A 27,597-nucleotide genomic window follows, 5' to 3' on the forward strand; every position below is an offset into this window, starting at 1 on the left:
ACCTCTAATCAAGAAGTGGAAAATGAGGGGCTCTGTTGAAACCAAACCACGGTCAGGTAGACCAAAAATACTAAAATTTCAGCCACAACTGCCAGGAAAATTGTTCTGGATGCAAAGAAAGACCCACAAATAACTTCATGTGAAATATAGTATTCTCTGAAAACATGCGGTGTGGCTGTTTCAAGATGTACAATAAGGAGGCACTTGAAGAAAGATGGGCTGCATGGTCAAGTCACCATACGAAAGCCATTACTACACAAATGCCACAAAGTATCCTGCTTACAATACATCAAACAGCACAGAGACAAGCCTCAAACATTTTGGCACAAAGTAATTTGGAGTGATGAGACCAAAATTTAGCTTTTTGGCCACAACCATATGATGAAGGGTACACCATTCCTACTGTGAAACACGGAGGTGAATCGCTAATGTTTTGGGGATGTATGAGCTACAAAGGCACAGGAAATTTGGCCAAAATTGATGGCAAGATGAAGGCAGTATGTTATCAAAAAATACTGGAGGAACATTTGTATTCATCAGCCAGGAAGCTGCGCATGAGACGTACTTAGACATTCCAACATGACAATGATCCAAAACACAAGGCTAAGTCGACCTGTCATTTGCTACAGAAGAATAAAGTGAAGGTTCTGGAGTGGCCTTCTCAGTCTCCTGACCTCAATATCATTAAGTCACTCTGGGGAGATCTCAAATATGCAAATCATGAAAGACAGCTCAAGCATTTACAGGAACTGGAGGCTTTTTGCCAAGAGGAATGGGCAGCTTTGCTATCTGAGAAGATAAAGAGCCTCATCCAGAAATACCAAAAAAGACTTCAAGCTGTCATCAATGTTAAAGAGGGCAATACACAGTATTAAGAACTGGGGTATGTAAACTTTTGATCAGGGTCATTTGGGTAGTTTCTTTTTCATTATGATTTAAAAAGAGTAAACACAGTTGATTTATAATAAATGGCGTCAGCCAAACACTAACCATGAGTGATAGAAAAGTTTTTGTGTTATCCTTCATATTCTCTGAAAAATGGCCAATAAATCATAAATTCTGCCATGGTATGAAAACGTATGAGCACAACTGTATGTCCTGAAGAGCTCAGTCTATTTAATTCTTAGTAAAAGTCCTTTGCTCGGCCTGTCCAGGGAGTAAGATAAGTCTCCTCAAGTTTCTACTACAAAGCTCAGTCCATTCTCTACTTGTGCAAAGACTTGGCTCACAGATCTGAATGAGAAAGTTCAGTGTCCTCAAATCGTTACTAAGGGTTACTGGAGTATCCTACAATTACACACTACCTATCAACATACTTATGAAAACATCATAAAAAGCATATCTCTAGACTAGTTAATGAGCCTGAAGAGCGTAACTGTATGTTTGCTACAAGGAAACTACTGGGAAAAGGACTCAGGCAAGTAACTTTCAGCTACTACAGGGGTAGCACTACCTAAGATTTACATCAATCTGTACATTTGGAGTATATTTAAAAATCACTGAAATACCTGTACATTAATTTTAATAAAATAATAAAATAAAAAAATGAAAAAGAGAGCTTAAAGAGTAACTCAACTTTTGTTGAGAGGAAAAAAAAACAATCCTTTCTTGGTGATCTACAGTGCCTTGAAAAAGTATTCATACCCCTTAAAATGTTCCACATTTTTTCATGTTACAACCAAAACCATAAATGTATTTTATTGGAATTTTATGTCATAGACCAACACAAAGTGGCACATAATTGTGAAGTGGAGGGAAAATAAAAAAAAAAATCTATTTTTTTTTACAAATAAATCTGTCAAAGGTGTGGCATGCTTTTGTATTCAGCCCCCCTGAATCAATACTTTGTAGAACCACCTTTCGCTTACAGATTCAAGTCTTTTTGGGGCTGTCTCTACCAGCTTTGCACATCTAGAGAGTAACATTTTTGCCCATTCTTCTTTGCAAAATAGCTCAAGCTCTGTCAGATTGGATGGAGAATGTCTTGCCATAGATTCTCAATTGGATTTAGGTCTAGACTTTGACACATGAATATATTTTGATCTAAACCATTCCATTGTAACTCTGGCTGTATGTTTAGGGTCGTTGTCCTGCTGGAAGGTGAACCTTTCTCCCATTCTCAAGTCTTTTGAAGACTCTAACAGGTTTTCTTCTAAGATTGCCCTGTATTTGGCTCCATCCATCTTCCCATCAACTCTGACCAGTTTCCCTGCCCCTGTTGAAGAAATTCATCCCCACAACATAATGCTGCCACCACCGTGTTTCACTGGGGGGACGATGTGTTCAGGGTTATGTGCAGTGTTAGTTTTCTTCCACACATAGCATTTTGCTTTTAGGCCAAAAAGTAAAATTTTGGTCTCATCTGACCAGAGCTCCTCCAGAGTTACCATGGGCCTCTTGGCTTCTTCTCTGATTAATGCTCTCCTTGCCCAGCTTGTTAGTTTAGGTGGACAGCAATGTTTTAGTAAGTTTGCAGTTGTGCCATCCTCTTTTCATTTTCAGATGATGAATTGAACAGTGCTCTGTGAGATGTTCAAATTTGGGAATTTTTAACCTAACCCTTGCACAAAAATATATAAGTGCTCTTGTTACTTTAAACAATACGTAAACCGCCTACGGCCACATCAGCCTGAAAGTGGCCAATCTCATCTGATCTCAGAGGCCTGGTTAGTACCTGGATGGGAGGGCGCCTGGGAATACCAGGTGCCGTAGGCTATTTATTTTTTTTAAACAAAAAAAAAAACAATACATAAACCTAATATTTCATATTGCTCATATGTGCTTGCTGTACCATGTACTTGTATGAAAAAAGTATCTGGTTGTCTTTGTTTTGCTTCCTTTGTGTATTCCTGCCAATCACTCTGCTTTCCTATTAAAAACTGACCACACTAGGTAGGAAAACACACCATGGTCAGTTCTCTAGCTATGCTGGGAGCTTAGCCTGCGCTCCTCCAATGCTCAGACGTGTCCTGACAACACCCCCCCCCCACACACACACACACACACAAACACACACACACACACATACACACAGCTTTTCAATGGGAAGCTCAGTGTATTGCTGTTTCTCCTCCCACAGCTTTTATGCAGCTGAGAAGAGAGGGACACTTACAGTATATCACAAAAGTGAGTACACCCCTCACATTTTTGTAAATATTTTATTATATCTTTTCATGTGACAACACTGAAGAAATTATACTTTTCTACAATGTAAAGTAGTGAGTGTACAGCATGTATAACAGTGTAAATTTGCTGTCCCCTCGTTAGTGTTACAAGGTCTCAGGTGTGAATGGGAAACAGATGTGTTACATTTAGTGTTATCGCTCTCACTCTCTCATACTGTTTACTGGAAGTTCAACATGGCACCTCATGGCAAAGAACTGTCTGAGAATCAGAAAAAAATATTTTTTGCGCTACATAAAGGATGGATGGCACTGTCTGCAGCACATTATGGCATTGGTGGCATGGGTGGCACGGTCTGCAGGTAGCACATGCGTTATGGCCCATAATGCATGTGCTACCTGCAGAGACCATGCCGCCAATGCCGTAATGTGCTGCAGACACTGTCACCCATGCTGCCAATGTCATATTGTGCTGTAGACAGTGCCACCCATGCCGCCAATGCCCTAATGTGCTGCAGACAGTGCCACCCATGCCACCAATGCCATATTGTGCTCCAGACAGTGCCACCCATGCTGCCAATGGCACTATGCCATCGGCAGCATGGGTGGCACTGTTTGCAGCAAAATATGTCGACGGGCAGCATGGCATTGGTGACACTGTCTTCAGCACAATATGGCATCTGGGGAAGGGCCAGAGTGAGGCTAAAGGAGGGACCAAGGGTGGAGCTGAAGGGGGGCCCCATCAAGTAGGCTGTACGGGTACCATGATTTCTATCAGCGGCCCTGGCCAAGACTATAGAGCAGTTTAACAGGACAGGTTCCACTCAGAACAATCCTCGCCATGATCGACCAAAGAATTTGAGTGCACATGCTCAGAGTCATATCCAGAGGTTGTCTTTGAGAAATAGATGTATCAGTGCTGCCAGCATTGCTGCAGAGCATGAAGGGGTGGGGGGTCAGCCTGTCAGTGCTCAGACCATATGCTGCACACTGAATCAAATTTGTCTGCATGGCTGTCGTCCCAGCAGGAAGCCTCTTCTAAAGATGATGCATGAGAAAGCCTGCAAACAGTTTGCTGAAGACAAGCAGACTAAGGACATTGACTACTGGAACCATGTCCTGTGGTCAGATGAGACCAAGATAAACTTATTTAACTCAGGTGTCAAGCATGTGTGGCAGAAACCAGGTGAGGAATACAAAGACAAGTGTGTCTTGGCTACAGTCAAGCATGTTGGTGGGAGTGTCATGGTCTGGGGCTACATGAGTCCTGCCAGTACTGGGGAGCTACAGTTCATTGAGGGAGCTATGAATGGCAACATGTACTGTGACATACTGAAGCAGAGCATGATCCCCTCCCTTCGAATACTGGGCCGCAGGGCAATATTCCAACATGATAACTACCCCAAACACACCTCCAAGACGACCGCTGCCTTGCTAAAGAAGCTGAGGGTAAAGGTGATGGACTGGCCAAGCATGTCCCCAGACCTAAACCCTACTGAGCATATGTGGGGCATCCCCAAATGGAAGGCTGAGGACCACAAGGTCTCTAACATCCACCAGGTCAGTGATGTCATCATGGGGGAGTGGAAGAGGACTCCAGTGGCAACCTGTGAAGCTCTGGTGAACTCCATACCCAAGGGTAGGGATGAGCCGAACACCCCCGGTTCGGTTCGCACCAGAACTTTCGAACGGACCCCAAATTCGTACGAACGTTAGAACCCCATTGAAGTCTATGGGACTCGAACGTTCGAAATTAAAAGTGCTAATTTTAATGGCTAATATGCAAAATACTGTCCTAAAAAGGGTTTGGGGACCTGGCTCCTGCCCCAGGGGACATGGGTCAATGCCTAGAATGTTTTTAAAAATGGCCGTTTTGGCAGGAGCACTGATTTTAATGACGATTAAAGTGGAAAAAAAAGTGAAATATTCCTTTAAATATCGTGCCTGGGGCGTGTCTATAGTATGCCTGTGAAGTGCCACATGTTTCCCGTGTTTAGAACAGTCCCTGCACAAAATGACATTTAACGGAAATAACGTCATTTAAAACTGCTTGCGGTTTTAATGTTATATCTGGTTCCTGCAATATGGTTGAAAATCATTGAGAAAAATGGCATGGGTAGCCCTCCCGGCCCATTACCAGCCCCTTTGGGTCTTGTACGGATATTAAGGGGAACCCTGTACCCATATTAAAAAAGGAAATACGTGTGGCCCCCAGGCCCTATATACTCAGAACAGCAGTATACAGGCGGTGCAAACAAGACAGGGACTGTGTAGATTTGTTGTGTTAAGTAGAATCTGTTTGTAATTTTCAACTGGTACATTTTTAAAGTGTAGCTCCAGTCAAAAAATAAATTTTTAAGCTTTTTGGAAAACATGGGGAAGGGTTATCACCCCTGTATAATTAGTTTTGCCGTCCGTCTTTTTTCATCTCACTTGCTGTTGTCTCCTTCCGTTTGCAAGTAGGAGATGTTTGTAAGTTGGATGTTTGAAAGTAGGGGCCTGCCCTATATGCTCTGCAGAAATGGAGGAACAAGGTGTTGGTTTTGCCACAACATTGTAAGCCCTCAAAGTGACTCTTAGTGGGCGCTGGAGCGCCCTGCTGGGAACGATTATATCAAGAATTGTAATTACATGCCATTGTTGAACAGTGGTAGAAAAATTGACCTTTGGTGGTTGTGGTGCTGGTGCCACAACACTATAAGTCCTCACCGTTACTCTGGGTGGGCACAAGAACGGGCCCTCCTGTGAAATATTATATCAAGAATTGTAATTATATGCCCCTGTTAAACAGGGGCGGAAAAATTGGGCTGCTGGCAGTGGTGCTGGTGCCACGACACTGCAACCTCTCCCATATACTCTAGTTGTAGTGCATGAATGAGCCCTGCTGCAAAGCATCGCATCAACAATTGTAATTAAACACCACTGTTAAACAGGGGCTGAAAAATTGGGCTGCTGGCAGTGGTGCTGGTGCCATGACACTGCAACCTCTCCCATATACTCTAGTTGTAGTGCAGGAATGAGCCCTGCTGCAAAGCATTGCATCAAAAATTGTAATTAAACACCCCTGTTAAACCGGGGCAAAAAAATTGGGCCTTAGGCACTGGTGCTGGTGCCACGACACTGCAACCTCTCCCATATACTCTAGTTGTAGTGCAGGAATGAGCCCTGCTGCAAAGCATTGCATCAAAAATTGTAATTAAACGCCCCTGTTAAACAGGGGCAGAAAAATTGGGCCTTAGGCACTGGTGCTGGTGCCACAACACTGCAACCTCTCCCATATACTCTAGTTGTAGTGCATGAATGAGCCCTGCTGCAAAGCATCGCATCAACAATTGTAATTAAACACCACTGTTAAACAGGGGCTGAAAAATTGGGCTGCTGGCAGTGGTGCTGGTGCCATGACACTGCAACCTCTCCCATATACTCTAGTTGTAGTGCAGGAATGAGCCCTGCTGCAAAGCATTGCATCAAAAATTGTAATTAAACACCCCTGTTAAACTGGGGCAAAAAAATTGGGCCTTAGGCACTGGTGCTGGTGCCACGACACTGCAACCTCTCCTATATACTCTAGTTGTAGTGCAGGAATGAGCCCTGCTGCAAAGCATTGCATCAAAAATTGTAATTAAACGCCCCTGTTAAACAGGGGCAGAAAAATTGGGCCTTAGGCACTGGTGCTGGTACCACGACACTGCAACCTCTCCCATATACTCTAGTTGTAGTGCAGGAATGAGCCCTGATGCAAAGCATTGCATCAAAAACTGTAATTAAACGCCCCTGTTAAACAGGGGCAGAAAAAATGGGCTGGTGGCATCACCCAGAACCAAGAATGTTCTTCCAACATATCAGTGGAGGAGGAAGAGGATAGACAATCAACATAACAGGACAGTCACTCAGCATCAGCATAGGCAGTCTTGAAGGGATGTGATATTTCAAAAAAAATTATTCGGTTACATCAGCTTCAGGTGCTTGGTAGCTGTGGGTGATCCAAGACTGATTCATCTTGATAAAGGTCAGTTGATCGACTGATTCGGTGGACAGGCGCACCCTGTGATCGGTAACAAAGCCACCAGCAGCACTGAAGGTGCGTTCCGAAAGAACGCTGGATGCAGGACAGGCCAGTAGCTCAATTGCATACTGTGCAAGCTCTGGCCAGTGATCCATCCTCAAGACCCAGTAAGCCAGAGGATTTTCAGTGGGAAAGGTGTCCAAGTCTGACCCCCAAATTCGTACGAACGTTAGAATCCCATTGAAGTCTATGGGACTCGAACATTCGAAATTAAAAGTGCTAATTTTAATGGCTAATATGCAAAATACTGTCTAAAAAGGGTTTGGGGACCTGGCTCCTGCCCCAGGGGACATGGGTCAATGCCTAGAATGTTTTTAAAAATGGCCGTTTTGGCAGGAGCACTGATTTTAATGACGATTAAAGTGGAAAAAAAGTGAAATATTCCTTTAAATATCGTGCCTGGGGCGTGTCTATAGTATGCCTGTGAAGTGCCACATGTTTCCCTTGTTTAGAACAGTCCCTGCACAAAATGACATTTAACGGAAATAACGTCATTTAAAACTGCTTGCGGTTTTAATGTTATATCTGGTTCCTGCAATATGGTTGAAAATCATTGAGAAAAATGGCATGGGTAGCCCTCCCGGCCCATTACCAGCCCCTTTGGGTCTTGTACGGATATTAAGGGGAACCCTGTACCCATATTAAAAAAAGGAAATACGTGTGGCCCCCAGGCCCCATATACTCAGAACAGCAGTATACAGGCGGTGCAAACAAGACAGGGACTGTTTAGATTTGTTGTGTTAAGTAGAATCTGTTTGTAATTTTCAACTGGTACATTTTTAAAGTGTAGCTCCAGTCAAAAAATAAATTTTTAAGCTTTTTGGAAAACATGGGGAAGGGTTATCACCCCTGTATAATTAGTTTTGCCGTCCGTCTTTTTTCATCTCACTTGCTGTTGTCTCCTTCCGTTTGCAAGTAGGAGATGTTTGTAAGTTGGATGTTTGAAAGTAGGGGCCTGCCCTATATGCTCTGCAGAAATGGAGGAACAAGGTGTTGGTTTTGCCACAACATTGTAAGCCCTCAAAGTGACTCTTAGTGGGCGCTGGAGCGCCCTGCTGGGAACGATTATATCAAGAATTGTAATTACATGCCATTGTTGAACAGTGGTAGAAAAATTGACCTTTGGTGGTTGTGGTGCTGGTGCCACAACACTATAAGTCCTCACCGTTACTCTGGGTGGGCACAAGAACGGGCCCTCCTGTGAAATATTATATCAAGAATTGTAATTATATGCCCCTGTTAAACAGGGGCGGAAAAATTGGGCTGCTGGCAGTGGTGCTGGTGCCACGACACTGCAACCTCTCCCATATACTCTAGTTGTAGTGCATGAATGAGCCCTGCTGCAAAGCATCGCATCAACAATTGTAATTAAACACCACTGTTAAATAGGGGCTGAAAAATTGGGCTGCTGGCAGTGGTGCTGGTGCCATGACACTGCAACCTCTCCCATATACTCTAGTTGTAGTGCAGGAATGAGCCCTGCTGCAAAGCATTGCATCAAAAATTGTAATTAAACACCCCTGTTAAACCGGGGCAAAAAAATTGGGCCTTAGGCACTGGTGCTGGTGCCACGACACTGCAACCTCTCCCATATACTCTAGTTGTAGTGCAGGAATGAGCCCTGCTGCAAAGCATCGCATCAACAATTGTAATTAAACACCACTGTTAAACGGGGGCTGAAAAATTGGGCTGCTGGCAGTGGTGCTGGTGCCATGACACTGCAACCTCTCCCATATACTCTAGTTGTAGTGCAGGAATGAGCCCTGCTGCAAAGCATTGCATCAAAAATTGTAATTAAACACCCCTGTTAAACCGGGGCAAAAAAATTGGGCCTTAGGCACTGGTGCTGGTGCCACGACACTCCAACCTCTCCCATATACTCTAGTTGTAGTGCAGGAATGAGCCCTGCTGCAAAGCATTGCATCAAAAATTGTAATTAAACGCCCCTGTTAAACAGGGGCAGAAAAATTGGGCCTTAGGCACTGGTGCTGGTGCCACAACACTGCAACCTCTCCCATATACTCTAGTTGTAGTGCAGGAATGAGCCCTGCTGCAAAGCATCGCATCAACAATTGTAATTAAACACCACTGTTAAACAGGGGCTGAAAAATTGGGCTGCTGGCAGTGGTGCTGGTGCCATGACACTGCAACCTCTCCCATATACTCTAGTTGTAGTGCAGGAATGAGCCCTGCTGCAAAGCATTGCATCAAAAATTGTAATTAAACACCCCTGTTAAACCGGGGCAAAAAAATTGGGCCTTAGGCACTGGTGCTGGTGCCACGACACTGCAACCTCTCCCATATACTCTAGTTGTAGTGCAAGAATGAGCCCTGATGCAAAGCATTGCATCAAAAACTGTAATTAAACGCCCCTGTTAAACAGGGGCAGAAAAAATGGGCTGGTGGCATCACCCAGAACCAAGAATGTTCTTCCAACATATCAGCGGAGGAGGAAGAGGATAGACAATCAACATAACAGGACAGTCACTCAGCATCAGCATAGGCAGTCTTGAAGGGATGTGATATTTCAAAAAAAATTATTCGGTTACATCAGCTTCAGGTGCTTGGTAGCTGTGGGTGATCCAAGACTGATTCATCTTGATAAAGGTCAGTTGATCGACTGATTCGGTGGACAGGCGCACCCTGTGATCGGTAACAAAGCCACCAGCAGCACTGAAGGTGCGTTCCGAAAGAACGCTGGATGCAGGACAGGCCAGTAGCTCAATTGCATACTGTGCAAGCTCTGGCCAGTGATCCATCCTCAAGACCCAGTAAGCCAGAGGATTTTCAGTGGGAAAGGTGTCCAAGTCTGACCTTGCCCCTAGGTATTCCTGCACCATGTAAGTCAGACGCTGGCGATGGTTGCTGGAACCGATCATACCTTGGGGCTGCAGACTAAAAAATTGTCTGAAAGCATCGGTCAGACGGCCACCTTCTCCACCGCTCCTTCTGACCGATGCCTCAGCAACACGTTGTCCAGGACCAGGAGTTTGTAACCTCTCAGTCTCTGGAAACGCATTGCACAGACCGTTCTGCAAGGCCTCCCGGAGATGTCTCATCCTCTGCTCCCTCTGCGACGGCAAGATAAGGTCGGCAACCTTACCCTTGTACCGTGGATCAAGGAGAGTGGCCAGCCAGTAATGGTCCCTCTCCTTGATCCGAAGAATACGAGGATCCTTTCGCAGGCTTTGCAGGATCAGGGAGGCCATGCAGCGTAGGTTAGCTGAGGCATTCGGTCCGGAGTCCTCTGGGTTACTAAGGACAACATGATCCGCAGCTACCTCCTCCCAGCCACGTACAAGTCCACGGGTTTCTTGGGACTGTAAATCATCCCTACAAGACTGCTGCTGCTGCTGATGCTGAGTGCAAGCCTCCAACTCCATGCTGACACAATCATCCTCCTCCTCATCCTCTTCCTGTGTGATGGGTGGCACAGCAGGAACACTGTCTGGATAAAGGGGTCCTTGAGAGGCAAGGAAGTCCTCCTCTTCCTGCCTCTGTTCTGCCTCAAGTGCCCTGTCCATTATTCCACGCAGCGTATGCTCCAACAGGTGGACAAGAGGTACAGTGTCACTGATGCATGCACTGTCACTGCTCACCATCCTTGTGGCCTCCTCAAATGGTGACAGGACAGTGCATGCATCCCTGATCATGCCCCACTGGCGTGGTGAGAAAAAACAGCTCCCTTGACCCTGTCCTGGTGCCGTAGTCGCACAGGTACTCATTGATGGCCCTCTGCTGCGTGTGCAGCCGCTGCAGCATGGCCAACGTTGAGTTCCACCTGGTGGGCATGTCACATATAACCCGGTTCTTGGGCGGGTTTAACTCCTTTTGGAGCTCAGCCAGCCGAGCACAAGCATTAAATGATCGGCGGAAATGCACACAGACTTTCCTGGCCTGCTTCAGGACATCCTGTAAGCCCGGATACCTGCCCAAGAACCGCTGAACCACCAGGTTAAGGACGTGAGCCACACAGGGCACATGGGTCAGTTGTCCCTGTCGGAGGGCGGAGAGGAGGTTGGTGCCATTGTCGCAAACCACCATTCCTGGCTTAAGCTGGCGTGGCGTCAACCACCTCTCGGCCTGCCCCTGCAGAGCTGACAAAACATTCGCTCCAGTGTGGCTCCTGTCCCCCAAACAAACCAGCGCAAGCATGGCATGGCATCGTTTTGCCTGCATACTTGCATAGCTCCTGGAACGCCTACGGAGCACCGCTGGTTCTGAGGACAGAGCACTGGAAGAGGCCATGGAGGAAGAAGAAGAGGAGGGGGTGGAGGAGAGAGGTGTGTCACAACCAATAGTAGCATTTTGGAGGCGTGGTGGCAGGACAACCTCCAACACTACTGCACCTTGTCTTGCATCCTCCCCAGCTGCCAGAAGAGTGACCCAATGGGCCGTGAAAGACAGGTAACGTCCCTGTCCATGCCTGCTGGACCATGAGTCAGCGGTAATATGCACCTTACCGCTGACCGCCCTGTCCAGCTAGGCAAGGACATTGCCTTCCACATGCCGGTAGAGAGCCGGAATCGCCTTCCGTGAGAAAAAGTGGCGTTTGGGGACCTGCCACTGAGGAACCGCACATTGTACAAACTCACGGAAGGGGGCCGAGTCTACTAACTGAAAAGGCAGCAGTTGAAGTGCTAGCAATTTAGCCAAGCTAGCATTCAACCGCTGGGCATGTGGATGGCTGGGAGTGAACTTCTTTCGCCGGTCCAGCAGCTGGGGCAGGGACGTTTTCCTGCTATAATTGGACGTGGGTGTACTGCTAGCAGAGTGCCCAGAAGCACTTGGCTGTGACACACCTAATTCTACACCTTCATTCCTCTCAGAGCAGGTTTCAGAGAGGACTGAAGGTCTAGTGGGGTTGGAGATGCCAGCTGATGAGGAGCAAGGAGAGGTCCGCTTTGTTCTTTGGTGTGGGTCTTTGAGGTACGCTTGCCAACGAGCTGCATGGCAGGTCAACATATGTCTGGTCAAGCATGTGGTGCCCAAGTGGCTGATGTTTTGGCCACGCGAGATACGCTTGAGACATATGTTGCAAATAGCAGCGGTGCGATCTGATGCACACGTCTCAAAAAAGGCCCACATCAAAGAACTTTTAGAATAACGCGCAGAGGCAGCGCCCTGCACAGGCGGAGCTCTGCGGTGTGATTCAGTCGGTGTGCTGCCCCTAAGCTGGCCCCCGGAGGGCATCCTGCCTCGTTGGACATGTGCCTCCTCCTCCTCCTCCTCCTCTCACCTACCAGGCACCCACGTGGAGTCAGTGCCCTCATTATCCCCTCCCTCTTCATCGCTGGTGAAAACCTGGCAGTATGCTGCAGCTTGTGGAACATGACTGCCAGATTGCTGTCCTTCTTGAGCATCCCCTCTCTCTGCATTCACGCTACTGCCTTCCTCTAGCTGAGTATCATCATCAGAGGCTACAAAACACTGGGCATCCTCCTGGAGCATGTTCCCAACACTGTGCTCAAAGAGTTCAGGAGACTCCTCAGGAGGACGTGGTGGGTCTAGGGAAGGAGTCACTGATGATGACATTGAGAGGAGGGAAGACGATGCGTTGGCAGCTGCTTTGCTAGTACCCTGAGCCTGGGTGAGAGAGGATGAGGAGGATGAAGAGGGCTTGGTCATCCACTCTACCAAGTCGTTGGCATGTTGCGGCTCAATATGTCCAGCTGCCGAAAAGAAGGATAAGCGTGTCCCATGGCCACGTGCTGATGATGACGATGCACCGCGTCCACGACCAGCACTGTTGTCTCTAGACACAGAGCCTGCTTGCCCTCTTTTATCGGCTCGCGCCTGTCTGCCTTTCCTTGCCGGCCTTCCAGACATGGTAATGGCCTGAAGGGAGATGGGAAAACCAGCAATTGGGTAGTGAATATTGTGCTGGAGGCACACACAACATCCACTAACTCCTGAAGATGGCTCAATTAGAGAAGCGCTATGTAGGTGGATATAACGGTGCATACTGTGGTCAGGGCACGCAGACAGCACGCACAATCTCCTACAACTGACTGCAAGCTCTATTTAAAAAGAGCAAGATAGTTAGCTATATAGGTGGATATAGCGGGGTATACTGGGTTCAGGGCACGCAGACAGCACGCACAATCTCCTACAACTGACTGCAAGCTCTATTTAAAAAGAGCAAGATAGCTAGCTATATAGGTGGATAAAGCGGTGTATACTGGGTTCAGGGCATGCAGACAGCATGCGCAATCTCCTACAACTGACTGCAAGCTCTATTTAAAAAGAGCAAGATAGCTAGCTATATAGGTGGATATAGCGGTGTATACTGCGGTCAGATCACGCAGACAACAACCACTACAGAAGAGCAAGAATGCAAAATCGGCCGATAACGATCAGTGTATACTGTGTTGAAGGTACACAGAACACCCACTAACTCCTACAGACGCGAACACACTACACAAGGCCGCCGCGCTGGCGGCCTTATATAGTGTGGGGCGTGTACTACACAGCCTGAGCTATGATTGGCCACAGGCATCCTGCCTGTGGCCAATCGTGGCTCTCCTCGCTACCGGCGCTGTGATTGGCCAAGCATGCGGGGTCACAGTGCATGCTTGGCCAATCATGAGCCAGCAATGCACTACGATGGCGCAGTGCATTGTGGGCTGTGAGCGCCACACGAATTTGGCGTGAACCGCCCATAACGTTCAGAATTCGCAGAAAGAGCGAACAGCCGATGTTCGAGTCGAACGTATGTTCGACTTGAACACGAAGCTCATCCCTACCCAAGGTGGTTAAGGCAGTGCTGGAAAATAATGGTGGTCACACAAGATATTGACATTTTTGGTCCAATTTGGACATTTTCACTTAGGGGTGTACTTGCCAGCGGTTTAGAAATTAATGTGTGTTGAGTTATTTTGAGGGGACAGCAAATTTACATTGTTATACAAGCTGTACACTCACTACTTTACATTGTAGAAAAGTGTAATTCCTTCAGTGTTGTCCCATGAAAAGATATAATAAAATATTTACAAAAATGTGAGGGGTGTACTCACTTTTGTGAGATACTGTATAATAAAGGGAAAAAAGGTATTTGTAATGTTTTTATATTTAAACACACATGTTTTGCCTTTCATTTATATTTTAAACGGAATGAGTTGTTTTTTTGAATCCCTAAGTTTTAAGCCTTTTCTATAGGTCATTTACCATTATAAAGAGTAGATTTCTCGACTTCTTTCAAATTTATTGAGTTTATATTATGAAATTTTGGAGTTGAATTAGATGTATTTTACCACCCATCTGCTGTGGGGATCTTTTTCTTTAGATTTTTGAGCTGACCTGCATTTGTAAATAAACTGATTTGTTTATATATGTATTTGTTTATCTTTGAACTAAAATTCTGAGTATTTAATCTGAGGGATTACAGATAATTATTCTGTGGCCCGAAATAATTCAGGTCTTACAATATGTTTGACTCTTTGACCTAACAGTGGTCGGATTATTTGATCAGATGTGTCATATGGACACCCAAGGCGCTCTCCTGCTGGTAGTTTATTTTAGCTCCAACAGAGGGTGCCAATATAGTCATCATATAAGGTGGTTTTATTGCTGTAGATTCATCTAACGGCATATGTTGCCTATACATCTAACAGGTCTGATTACCCTTCAGCCCGTAAGCTGGTTATTTATTATTATATATATTTTCTCTATCCTCCAATTCCATTATCATTTTGGCTGCCAATAATTTGGGTCGCTGTTGTGAATTGTGATTTTTGGTGTCCTTGTGATACCTTTCTAGCTATTTCCGATGTGTGGTTGCAGTTTGGTCTTCATTTCCTGTTTAATTGCGCTTGTTGTGACGCTTGTTCCAGTCAACGGCACTGGCATCACATCCGGCGCAATGGCATAATTTCCAGTGCATGGGCATCACTTCCGGCGGCGCCTTTGTGATGACGTTCATAGTGTCCTCACCTCGTGTTTTGGTGCCAAACAAGGTGGAGTGGGCTATAAAAGCCTACTGACATCAGTCTTCATGGCTGATCCATTTGAGGAGGACTTGCTGCCAAACAAGTAAAACTTCAATGGTGCATTAATACGAGATCAAAAAACTTTTTTTCTCTCCCTCTTTTGGTTTTTATTTTTACCTGAATTAATCTATCTATGGAACTTTCTTTGTTTTTATTTTTAGATGGGTACCTCAGTATTTTTATACAGTTAGTTCCCCCTGTTTTGAACCTTTTTGAATTATGTCAGATGCAATTTCTCTGAACATCAAAATACTAAAGTCCATGTATTGAAGGTTCGTCAGAATTATTTCCATTGAAAGTTTGGTCATCTCGTTTTTCACTTTAAATTTGGAGGTATATATTTTAATGTTTGGGCTATTTATTTGAATTATGGTATTTCTGCCACATACATATATATAGATATATATATTTCCAATTAAACAGACGGATCTTCAAGGGCGCAGTTCTTGTTGATAATATAGCCCTCTCTATGGCATCATATAGGATTGTTGTTTTTATCCAACCATTTGTGGAATGTTCATACAGTGTCAATGAAATGCACAGGACAGCTCTCAAAGTCAAGTTTTGGTCTTCATGATATTCTGCATGGTGGTTAATTTATTGATTAGTGTTTTTGTGTGTTTTGATTTCTCTTATTTTTGTATTTTAGTGATTACCTGCTTATGCGAGATAAACTAGGTCTCCTGAAGAAGCCCTATAATGTATGGCGAAACATGTTGAGATGTTATCCCCATTGCAACTGTCTATATTAATTTGGTGCTTTTTTGTTGTACGAATTCCATTTATGTATTTCTATGTCTTTTCTAAATTGTATTAAAATATATATTTTTCTATAATATGGTGTAATTGCGCTTTAAAAGTCCCATAGAAACTTTATATGTACTATATTGAAAACGGGATGTGGTGCAAAAGGTATTTTTCAGTATTTCAGCTCTTTCAAAAAAAAAAGGGGGGTTGTTTTACAAGTTTAGGATTTACAATCACTTTTTTAACGTACATGTTTAGGAAAATGTAATAAAACATATTAGTACATCTCTGCAATACATACAGCTAGGTTTTTCCTTGTTAATAATGTTGCACATTCAGAAAAATACCAGTTCATCTACAATAAATCCAGTGGGCGCCTAACTTTCTGCCTGTGTTGCACTGAGATCCTAAGCAATGCTATCAATCAGGCACAGTTCTCTCTGTGATCTACAGAATACCTCCTACCCCATGTTATGGAGAAGAGGGGAGAGTGTTCTGTAATCCTAATACACATTCAGTCTTTAGCCTGACAGTGCTGCTCCTTCATAGATACAGTACATTGAGTTAGAATTGTTTCTACTGGCTGTTGAGTTTAGATACACTTGTGAGAAGTGTTGTGGAGTTCCCTTTACAACCACAGTAATAACCAGTTGACTAGTGATTGAAACAGATGGTAAGAATGTTGGGTACTGTGTCCTAAGTGACTCAGATTTTGATCATTAGGAAGAAAGTTTGATTTTGGTGGAAGTAATGCATCTGCAGATATATCATTTGGATTTATGGACTTTCTGTGAGCATGTTTACATAATTTATATATCAGAATAAACTTTTATATGGAGAGTCATGAAGAGTTTGCAACAACGTAACTACTTTGAAGAAAAACTTGATGTCACTCTCTCAGCCAGAGCTCTCCAAGAATACATACCCACACACACATTTTGTATAAAACAGGCTACATAAATTTAGTAAAAATCTGTTTAGAAATCAAAGTAAGTTGAAAGAACAAAGAACAACAAAGAATCAGCTAACAATTCCCATGAGGGTCTCGGTGTTGACCGGCACAAATGAGTCCTGGCACATAAAGTATGCTAGTAAATATTTGAGTGCGTATCCAGACTCTGCAAATTAGAAGTAATGTCTATGATTTGGTGTCACACACAGCTGTAGATAACTTTTTTTGATGCGGGGGAGTTGTTTAGCCTTGGGAATCAGGGGAGAATAATTAAGCAGACATGGTGGTGAATTGTGGATGTGACAAAATCGAGGGTAGGAGCTTAACACTTGAGCCTGTACACAGTAACACAGTTCATGTGCACACAAAATATTCTTTACTGTGCCACAAGTGAAAACTAACAGAAATGTACAAATATCTGTACAATCATGGTAGTGTTAATTAACCCCTTTTCACAATATCGCTGGTCAGTTATATACAACCCCCATTCACCACCTAGGACAGGGTTCCTCAAACTACGGCTGCCCCCTTAACATTGCAGCACTTCCCCTCCCCTCTGCTACCTTAATCACGCAAGAGGAAAAACCTGACCGGTCCAGACAAAGGGTGGGACTTTTTGAGTTAAGAAGCGGGTGATTGTTTACTAGGCAGCGGGGCGGTCCCAGCAATCAATCACCTCCCTTGAAAAGTTTTGCCCTTTGTCCGAACCTGGCATGCTTTCTTCTTGTGTGATTAAGGTAGTAGAGGGGAGGGTGCAATGTTAAAGAAGGGGCAGTGTAATATCGCTGGTCTTTGGAGGGATTGGTGTTGGGGGGATCTGTGATGGGGAAGTCTGTGATAGGGAGAGTCTGTGATGGAGGGCTCTGTAAATGGGGGGAGCCTGTGATGGGGGGATCTGTAATGAGGGAGTCTGTGATGGGGGAGACTGTGATGGGGGGCTCTGTGATGGAAAGGAGTCTATGATGGAGGGCTCTGTAATGGAGAGGAGTCTGTGATGGGTGCTCTGTGTTGGAGAGCAGTCTGTGATGGGGGGATCTGCGATCAAGAGGAATCTGTGATGGGGGATCTGTCATAGAGAGGAGTCTGTGATGGGAGATCTGTGATTGGGGGTGGGAGTCTGTGATGGGGGGAATCTGTGATGGGGGGAGTCTGTGATGGGGAGGGTTCTGTGATGAGGGGATTCTGTTTATATTATTAATAAGTTTATGTTGATTAAAACTGTTCTTTATTTTAAATATTGTATTTTTTTTTACTGTTTTTTTGCACTACAAATAAGATGTGTGCATAGGAATTTGTTCATATTTTTTTCAAACTATAGTCCAGCCCCCCAACAGTCTGATGGATTGTGGATTGGCCCCCTGTTTAAAAAGTTTGAGGACTCCTGACCTAGGTGGTTAGTGACAGTTTTATTTAACTCCCCCTTTCCTTATTGGTGAACAGTGGCCATATTAATTACCCCTCCCTCATTTATGGTCAGTGGCAGTGCTGTTAAGCTGCTCCCACCCACACACACATACATTAGTTGCTAGTAGTCAAAGGGGTTAATGTGTGCTTTCCTTCATCACTGGGGAAGCTTTCCAATTGGATGCTGCAGCTCCATGTGACTCTAGCAGCCATTTCGGGTCAGACAGAGCCTATTTAAGGCCCCGACTCCCAGGCTTGGTGCACTTTTTCATGTGTGGATAGGAGTAGGAACAGGTAACCCGTCTGACAGGGACAATGATTAGTTGTAGGGAGAGGTTCCAGACGAGTTGGGAACTGAAAGCTACCAATTTGGGTCTGGACCAGCCAGGCCGCATGCAGTCCCTCAAGACAAAAGCTGCTGGCACATCTGAGACCTGCTCTGCTACACGTTGCTGTTACTTGCAGTGAGTGTTCTGGGTCGGGTGCCTTAACACTGGGTCTGTTGTGAATTACTCTAATGATTCTGAATTATTGCATAAGTTATACATTTTGTTCTTTGCGACCGGAGTCTGTGTAATTACTACCGCCACACTACGCTACACCTCCCCACAAACAGAAAACATTTATACTCACTTTCTGATTTTACCTAGGCTGGCTCAGGTTAGGTGGGTGCAGTGATCAGAGAGTGGCTAACTCATTTACAGTATCTAAACTGCCATGTCCCTGTCTGCACACACTGACATTGCAAAATGGGGATGGAAAAGCAGGTTGGCAGAGAACAGGACTAGCGGGCACAGCAAGAGGCAGGATTACTGAGCAGCGCTACTCTTTACCTCCTAAAGAACACAGGTATGCTGCCCAGAGCTTTCTGGTGTAGCTGCTTTGCTTATCTGGACAGGGGTGGGGGGGTTTGTACCCCCATATCTCCTCCAATATGTCCCCCCCCCCCCCGGGACAAATTAGTCTTAAGCATAGGCTACCGTCAGGTTTGAAGATTTCACATTTTATTTAAGAACAAATATGAAAGTCTTAAAGCTGTCTTGTTATTGTACCAGTCTATAATTGTATCAAACAACAGTTATATAATATATATGGGTGCTAGGGATGAACTTATTAAGTTTGGACCGAACACTGGCCATTCAGAAATGCCTCTGAACTTCAAACCTTTGAGGGGCGTTCAGCGCGGACAAACATGACAGCTTCCGGGTGTCAATGGTTGCTAAGGAAGCATCTGGTGCACCTGCTACATCCTTGCCAAACACAGCCCCCACCTGTCCCATTCACTTACTTGGGTGTAAGTTCGGGTGTTTTCAATTCCAGGTGAGGTGGGCTACATATATTTACCTTGATGAGTAGTAAGGCATTTATCTTATGTAAGTTTATTTAAAATAAAGGCTCCAGTAATGAAAATCCAGCCCTTAATGGGCCAATATAGTAGGTATTTTCCCAGCTTTAGAGTCATTACGCCTTTCACATATTTTGATGTTTTATGAGAAAAATATGGCTGATTCTTGCCAAATGTTTACACTATATTCTTTTTATAATATTCCCAAATATATTAGATTGCAAACACCAATGAACAGGACTTCCATGTGTTTATTTTTAAATGTTAAAAATAGAGAGCTCTCTATGCATTGTACAAGTGTACTGCTAGGGACCAGTGCTGTGTAAAGATGTTGCAAGGGAAGAGCAGCAGTGCAGAGAATTAACTTTTTCACCTTTCCAGCTAACTACTCTGTCCTTAGTAGCTTAGCATCAACAAATCTTTCCTGGCAGTATAAGATCTCAGGGAGTCGGTGTAAATTCAAAGCCCTCACACCTTCTTCATCACTACTGCAAGCAAATGGTCTAGTAGTCAGTAAAAATAAACAGGAGTTGTAGTAGCAATAATAGCCATAATGATATTTTCCTCCTGTGCTCTTGCACAATGATTGTTTTTTTTTTTTAGAACTACAAACTTCAACAGTATTAACAGTTCTTAATTAAAGCTGATCTCTATGTTAAATATTCCTTTAAATAGTTCTCTTGGGCCAAAATAACTATTTACTGCACTAACAGGTGCGCTGTATAAACTGTATGATGCCTCAGCTACATAAAGTATTACATTGCTATGTTCCAGCAGTGGGACAGGGACTTCCTTTTTTACTCCTGGAATAAAAATAGGATTGACGATTCACCAGAAGCTTTGTACTCTTTGAATGAATACAAAGCTTCCCCAGATTGGCTGTGGCATTCGTGATGTCATGCACCTGTCTCTCCGCCTCAGTCAATTAGCGGAAGTTTTCAATTCATTCATGGAATACAAAGCTTCTTGTGAATGGCTGAGTAGTGCTTAGCCCAACTTTGTTTAGCTTTCATCCCTTTTCTGAAATACAGCACTGTATACCGTAGGTAGCTGAGGCTGCATACAGTTAACGCAGCATTCCCAGCAAGAGCATCTGTGCAGTAAATAGTCCATTTTGACCACCTTGGGCCAAACTATTTAAAGGGACATTAGGCATGGAGATCAGCTGTTTGCTACACAAAAAAAGTAAGCTGAAGCTGTGGCGAACAACAACTCTGAAGACTCATCTCATACATCTGACATCAGTTCCTTTAGACTGAAGTCTTCACAGGGCTGTCGGGGTCAGTACTAAGGGCAGCCTCTCCAAACCTTCCTGATACAGTACTGGACATGTATTTTCACATGCTCACAGGTTTTCTACATTTAATTTGACTCAATTACCTACCTGTTCTCTCCCTTAGCTATGGCTGTAATTTTGCCACTGGAGGGGGTACTTCATTTTGTATATGAAGAGACTTATTTTTTTAAGCCAGGTTAGCTTAATGTGTGATATTTGCCTTATAGTTTACTTGGAAAAGTCATGTTAGTAACAGGCTCTTTCTCTCCTATACTAACAGAAAAACTTCTGATGACATCATGTTAGATGACGAAACACGTAAAGCTGGAATTCACATTGTGCTACGCCTCATCCTGGTGGAACACACACTGACTCTGCTGTGGGTCTCAAGGCTTTCAACATCTCCGTCTGTCTATTGCGGTGGTTTGCAAAGGAGGATACTCTGTTTTACTTGCAATTCACCCTCCCTTCTAGATTGTAAGCTCTAACAAGCAGGGCCCTCTAGTCCCTCCTGTATTAATTTGTATTGTAAGTGTACTGTCTGCTCTCATGTTGTAAAGTGCTGTGCAAACTGTTGGCGCTATATAAATCCTGAATAATAATAATAATAATTGTAGCCATTGAGGCTTTTAATAAAATACCTTATGGTGTCACACTATGAGGAGACCGCCCTCTCTTATTTCTCTCCTGCACCGCTGGTGCTATCCCTTTTGGAGCCACATTTCATCCCAAGGAGAGCATTAATTAGAGAAGCAGCCAAGAGACCCATAGAAACATTTGAGGCGCTGCAGAGATACACAGCTCAGCAGTGCTCGGTGAAAATTGAGCTTTAAATTGTAATGCTGTTAGTCCCCATTCACACCTCAGTGTTTTTGAGCTTGAAGCTCCAAAATGCTGGTGGAGAAATTAGTTTAAAGACTCTAGGAGGGTGGGGAGACCCCACAAGCACTTATGATCCTTTCTGCCATATAGTAGTAAGCAATCTGCTCATTTCTCTAAGCACGTCACCTTTATATTAGCATTGATTTACCTATTGGTCTAGCATCAGGTAACAGCTGCAAACTGTCCTGACTAAAATAAAAATTGCGTCTACACCCTCCTTCAACAACTAAAATGTGCATCGATAGATAAATGTAGGGGAGCGCCTATTGCATCATGCAAACATTTGAAATCTTCCATTTTAATTATTTGGCAGCTCAGGTATCACTTGCTAAGAGGGAGGAACTACATGCAGAACATACAAAACCTACATATAGGTATGTTATTTAGTGGGCATAATGGTTTCTTTCCATAGTACACGTAATAGGGTTGCACTGTGTAGCTATTCTAGACACATTTGAGAAGCCATCAATATGCTGATACTCAACAACTACTGACCTATGCTCTAGAAAAGTATTTAGGAAGTAGTCGAGTCCAAATTATCAGTGGTGAAACTGAGATTATTTCCTCTATATTTTTATCTTAGGAAATTTGAACTGTAAAAAGATGGCAATTAGTCTAAGACTTTCCGACATAGGAAAGAATAAATCAATGTATTCACTTCCTCTTTCAGAGGGAAAAAAACCTGCAATGTTTTTGTATTATCCAGTCCCTGGAATATGCAGGAAACTCTACAGTGCTGCATTCTGGAAAGTAATTTCCCTTAACGTGCACCTCCACAAAGCAGTCTTTAGATTTCTCTACAAAATGCAGCCAGACTCATAGCTGTACATTTCATTCAGTCTGACACTCTCATGTTTCTCTTCAATGTTTACTGACAATTTTGTCATGGAGGTGTGGATTTCCAATGCCTAAAATCCAACTTAGAGTGGAACAGACTGTTAAATCATTTTTACTTTCTGCTTTCTCACGGTTTAAGAACCTTTCACAGAGAGACTTCAGCTGTGCATTTTGTCATCATTCATCCATTGACTGTGAAAAGATACAAATAGGTAGAACTACTGATACTGTACATATATTTGTTCTGGGTTAATTACCTGCCAAATAGTGAAACCAGAATAACCATGGTCAGATCTTTGATCGGGCCAAGACTTACAACGCCCAAGCTGCCTAGCCACCCAGGCTATTATAAAAATTCAGTGGCACACCAACACTTCTCTGCTTGTGCCATTTATTTAGGCACTATTAGTGTAGTGACCAATATAAACCTTGCAATTGTGACCCCCTTCACATTCCCTTTCCACTTTTGTTACTGTGCCCATGTGCCGATTTTCAATTATAGTGTGTGTCATAATACGCCAATTCTCAGCACACTTTTGTTTATGGGCTCACATTAAAGGCCTATCACAACATAAGGATACGGACGTGCTGTAGCATTTTTTGGGTGAAAAAAAAGGCAGAAATCCTCTGCCAAGCATAACCTTTCCAGCTCAGCTAATGCCCCATACACATGATCGGACATTCCAACAACAAAATCCATGGATTTTTTTAGACGGATGTTGGCTCAAACTTGTCTTGCATACACACAGTTACACAAAGTTGGTCGGAAATTGCCAAACGTCAAGAACACGGTGACGTACAACACGTACGACAAGCCGAGAAAAATTAAGTTCAATAGCCAGTGCGGCTCTTCTGCTTGATTTCGAGCAAGCGTGACACACTGGCTATTGAACTTCATTTTTCTTGGCTTGTCGTACGTGTTGTAGGTCACCGTGTACGTCACACGATCAGAATTTGCGAAAACGGATTTTTGTTGTCGGAAAATTTGAGAACCAGATCTAAAATTGTGTGTGACGGAAATTCTGATGGAAACTGTCCAATGGAGCCTACATATGGTCGGTATTTCCGACAACAAGCGCTGATCGACCATTTTACATTGGAAAGTCCAACCGCGTGTACGGGGCATAAGCCTCAGTTTTGTAGCTTCCAGCTGTCATCCATTACATACAGTTAGATCAACAAGTTCATCAGGGCCAGAAGAAACTGCTCCACACAGGTCAATTTTTTTTCGGGAGTGTAGAGTAGTCTCCAGCAGGCTTAAAGGGGTTGTAAACTCTTGTTTTTGTTTTTTTAAATGACAAACATATCATACTTACCTCCACTGTGCAGTTCATTTTGCACAGAATGGCCCAGATCCTCATCTTCTGGGGTCCCCCAATGGCGCTCGTGGCTCCTCTCCGCATTGAGAAACCCCCCCAGGAGAAGTGCTTTCCCAGGGGTTTACTGTGCGGTCGTGCTCCCAAGTCCAGCATTTGCGTCCATAGAGAAGGAATGAGGACTTGGCCCCGTCCACAAGTCAGTGAATAGCTGCACAGCTATCAATCTATCCAATCAAGAGCTTAGACTCCGGCCTAGAAAGGGTGTGCGGGTCTACGGTGTGGGAACAAAGGGGCTCAGGTGAGTAAAATGGGGAGGCTGGTCAGTGGCAGAAGTTTTTTCACCTTAATGCAAAAACATGAGGGTTTACAACTCCTTTAACCACTTGCCGCCCGCCATATAGAAAAATGATGGCTGCAAAGTGGTTTCAATATCCTGAACGGATATCTTATAACTTCTTCACGATATTAAGCCACTGCACGCCCTCGGGGGCGCGCATCACAGAGATCATTGTTGCAGTGTGTCAGTCTGACCACAACACCGATCTAGGTAAAGAGTCTCTGATGGAGACTCTATACCATGTGATCAGCCGTGTCCAATTACGGCTGATTACGATGTAAACAGGAAGAGCCGGTGATCTGTCAGACGCGAGTAGAGGAGAGCCAATCGGCTTCTCCTCTGACAGGGGGGTCTGTGCTGATTGATTATCAGCGCAGCCCCCCCCCCCAGGATGGCTGGACCATCAGGGATGCCACTAGGACCACCAGGGATGTCACCACCAGGTATGCCACCCTAGACCACCACGGATGCCAATCAGTGCCCACAATAGATGCCAATCAGTGCCCACAATGGGCATCACTGATTGGCAGGCGTTATTGTTTGGCACTGATTGGCATCCATCAGTAACATACATTACAGTACATCAGTGCCACCTATCAGTGCCCAGCCATGCCCATCCATGCCACCTATCAGTGCAAATCTGTGCCGCCTATCAGTGCCCATCCATGCCACCTATCAATGCCCATCCGTGCCACCTATCAGTGCCACTTATTAGTGCCCCATCAGGGCCACATATTAGTACCTATCATCAGTGCCCATTAATGCCACCTTATCAGTGCCACCTCATCGGTGCCATCAGTGCCCCCTTATCAGTGCCTGTCAGTGCAGCCCCATCAGTGAAGGAGAAAACTTACTTATTTACAAAGTTTTGTAACTGAAACAAAAAAAATCTAATTTTTTTATTTGTTTAGCAGAAAATAAAAATCCCAGAGGTGATCAAATAACACCAAAAGAAAGCTCTATTTGTGGGAACAAAATGATAAAAATGTAGTTTGGGTACAGTGTAGCATGATTGCGCAATTGTCATTCAAAGTGTGACAGCACTGAAAGCTGAAAATTGGTCTGGGCAGGAAGGTGTATAAGTACCCAGTATTGAAGTGGTTAAGGAGCGTGAATATAAAGAGCAGTGGATTTTCAAGGGGAGGAAATTGGCTTCAGACAAGGATCAGTTTGATCTGATCAGCCAAAACTGCCATTTTAAATCTAGATTCCAATCCCAGTCAAGTAATAAAGTCAATTTTGTAACTTTCTCAGCAGAATACCATCAAATGATCGTCATTATTAGATAATATCTTCCCATTTTATATGCTGACAAAGACCTTTATACTATCCTTAAAGATGTAATTTCTTCAGTCAGCAGGCTCTATGGTCAGAACACCTGTAGATATTGTAGGAAGCATAAAAAATGCACTAAAGTTGTATCACTTATTGCACAGAATCTATCCAGAGCGGTCCCCTAACTGCATGCGGTGTCTCTCAGAAGAGGGCACTTACTTTCATATGTTCTGGACATGCCCACGGGTGGCACAGTTTTGGATGGATGTCTTTGATCTTCTCAATACATGTCTACAGCTGTCTGTCCCATGCACTCCGGAACTAGCATTGCTGGGCATACATCATGATGAATAAAGACCTAGATACACTAAACTTCTGATCTCCTACTTATTGTATTATGTGAAAAAAGAAATACTTTTCAAGTGGGCTTCCCGCTCCCCTCCTACATTAGCCTCATAGGAATCTAATATTAACGGGGTGCTGCCTATGTACAAATTGACATATATTAATAGAAACTGCCCCCGGAAGTATGACAAAATTTGGAAACAATGGTTGGAATGTTGAATTTATTTATGTGTATGTTTCTCTTATTGCATACATTGTCGTGTACCTGGCAGACTGCGCTGATTCTGTTTTCTTTCATGTTTTTTTTTCCTTTTATTTGTTTTATTCTGTGTACCTTTATACTGAGTGGTGGACTCCCTCGGATTCTCTTTTGCTTTGTATCACTGTCTGTATACCTGTTGTCTATGTACCACTTATATGTTCAAATAAAGAGCAATCCTGCTTCATAGTTTCATAGTTTCATAGTTAGTTAGGTTGAATAAAGACACAAGTCCATCCAGTTCAACCTGAGTGTCTACAATTGTACCCATCCCTGTACATTACACACTCACATCGGTCCCTACCCTCAAGGAGCCCACAATCCAAGGTCCCCATTCATATACTAGGGCCAATTGTGGACAGAAGCCTATTAACCTACCTGTATGTCTTTGGTTTGTGGAAGGAAACCGGAGTACCCGGAGGAAACCCACGCAGGCACAGGGAGAACATGCAAACTCCAGGCAGGTAGTGTCGTGGTTGGGATTTGAACCAGTGACCCTTCTTACTGCTAGGTGAGAGTGCTAACCACTATACCACTGTGCCGCCTGCTTGATAAAAAAAAGTTGTATCACTTACTACTGGTGGCAAGATGTATCTGATAAATTAATATATTAATTGTGGTTCTAAGTCAGTGGCTTACGTGATATAGTGTAATGCCTGTAAGATCCAATATGTGGGATGCACCATAAACCCCTTCAGGGTAAGGCCTCTTTCACACGGGGGGGATCGCTCCGTTGTCCCCACTGAGCCGGCTGCGGACAGGGCGGTCTCCGCACACTGTGCAGGGACCGCCCTGTCAGCTCTCCGTTCTCCTCTATGGGGATCGGATGAGCACGGACCGTGTGTCCGTGTTCATCCGATCCGCTCTGCAGACGGATAGAAAAATAGGATTTTCCTCCGTCTGCAGAATCGGACTGTTGCGGAGGCGGAGGAAATCGGGTGTCTGCGGATGTTCATCCGCAGACACCCGCTATCCCATAGGGATGAATGAATGCCCGTATTTCATCAGCAAGCGGATGGATGAAATACGGACATATCATCCGCATGTGTGAAAGGGGCCGTAGAATATAAGAACACTTTAATGATACACATCATATGAATGCTAAAAATATAGTTAATGTTTTTTTTTTTGGTGCAGAAGGGGTTAATAAACCACTCAGAGGGGGTAACACACACCACATCTTATTACAACATGAAGTATGGCGGATCTACACATTGCAAACGAGAGCACCATTCAGTCTGAACAATAGAATGGATATCAATGTATTCTTGAAGTATATTATATGATTATTTGAATTAATTAAATATGTATGATGCCATTATTAATCTATCTATTTGTTTGTTATGAAGGCATGAGTAGATTCTGTCAGTTCCATTTCATGGTTTGGTAATGATTTGTAATTTTTTTTAATCTGATAAGTTCCACCTCTGCAATTAATTATGG

At 44.1% G+C, this 27,597-nt stretch overlaps 1 long non-coding RNA gene across 1 annotated transcript in view; it reads left to right on the forward strand.

The window, feature by feature from the left end:
* The window catches only part of LOC143932930 (uncharacterized), a 42,863-nt gene extending 16,517 nt beyond the window's left edge, over positions 1-26,346 (forward strand). Inside the window, exon 2 of the long non-coding RNA XR_013262984.1 lies at positions 21,181-26,346. This is a non-coding gene — a long non-coding RNA (uncharacterized LOC143932930). The remainder of the gene's footprint in view (positions 1-21,180) is intronic.
* Positions 26,347-27,597: the final 1,251 nt, after the last annotated feature.

The sequence above is a fragment of the Lithobates pipiens genome, unplaced genomic scaffold, assembly GCF_037356315.1.
Source record: "Lithobates pipiens isolate NorthernLeopardFrog02 unplaced genomic scaffold, aLitPip1_a1.2 Scaffold_10, whole genome shotgun sequence".
NCBI classification, from domain to species: domain Eukaryota; kingdom Metazoa; phylum Chordata; class Amphibia; order Anura; family Ranidae; genus Lithobates; species Lithobates pipiens.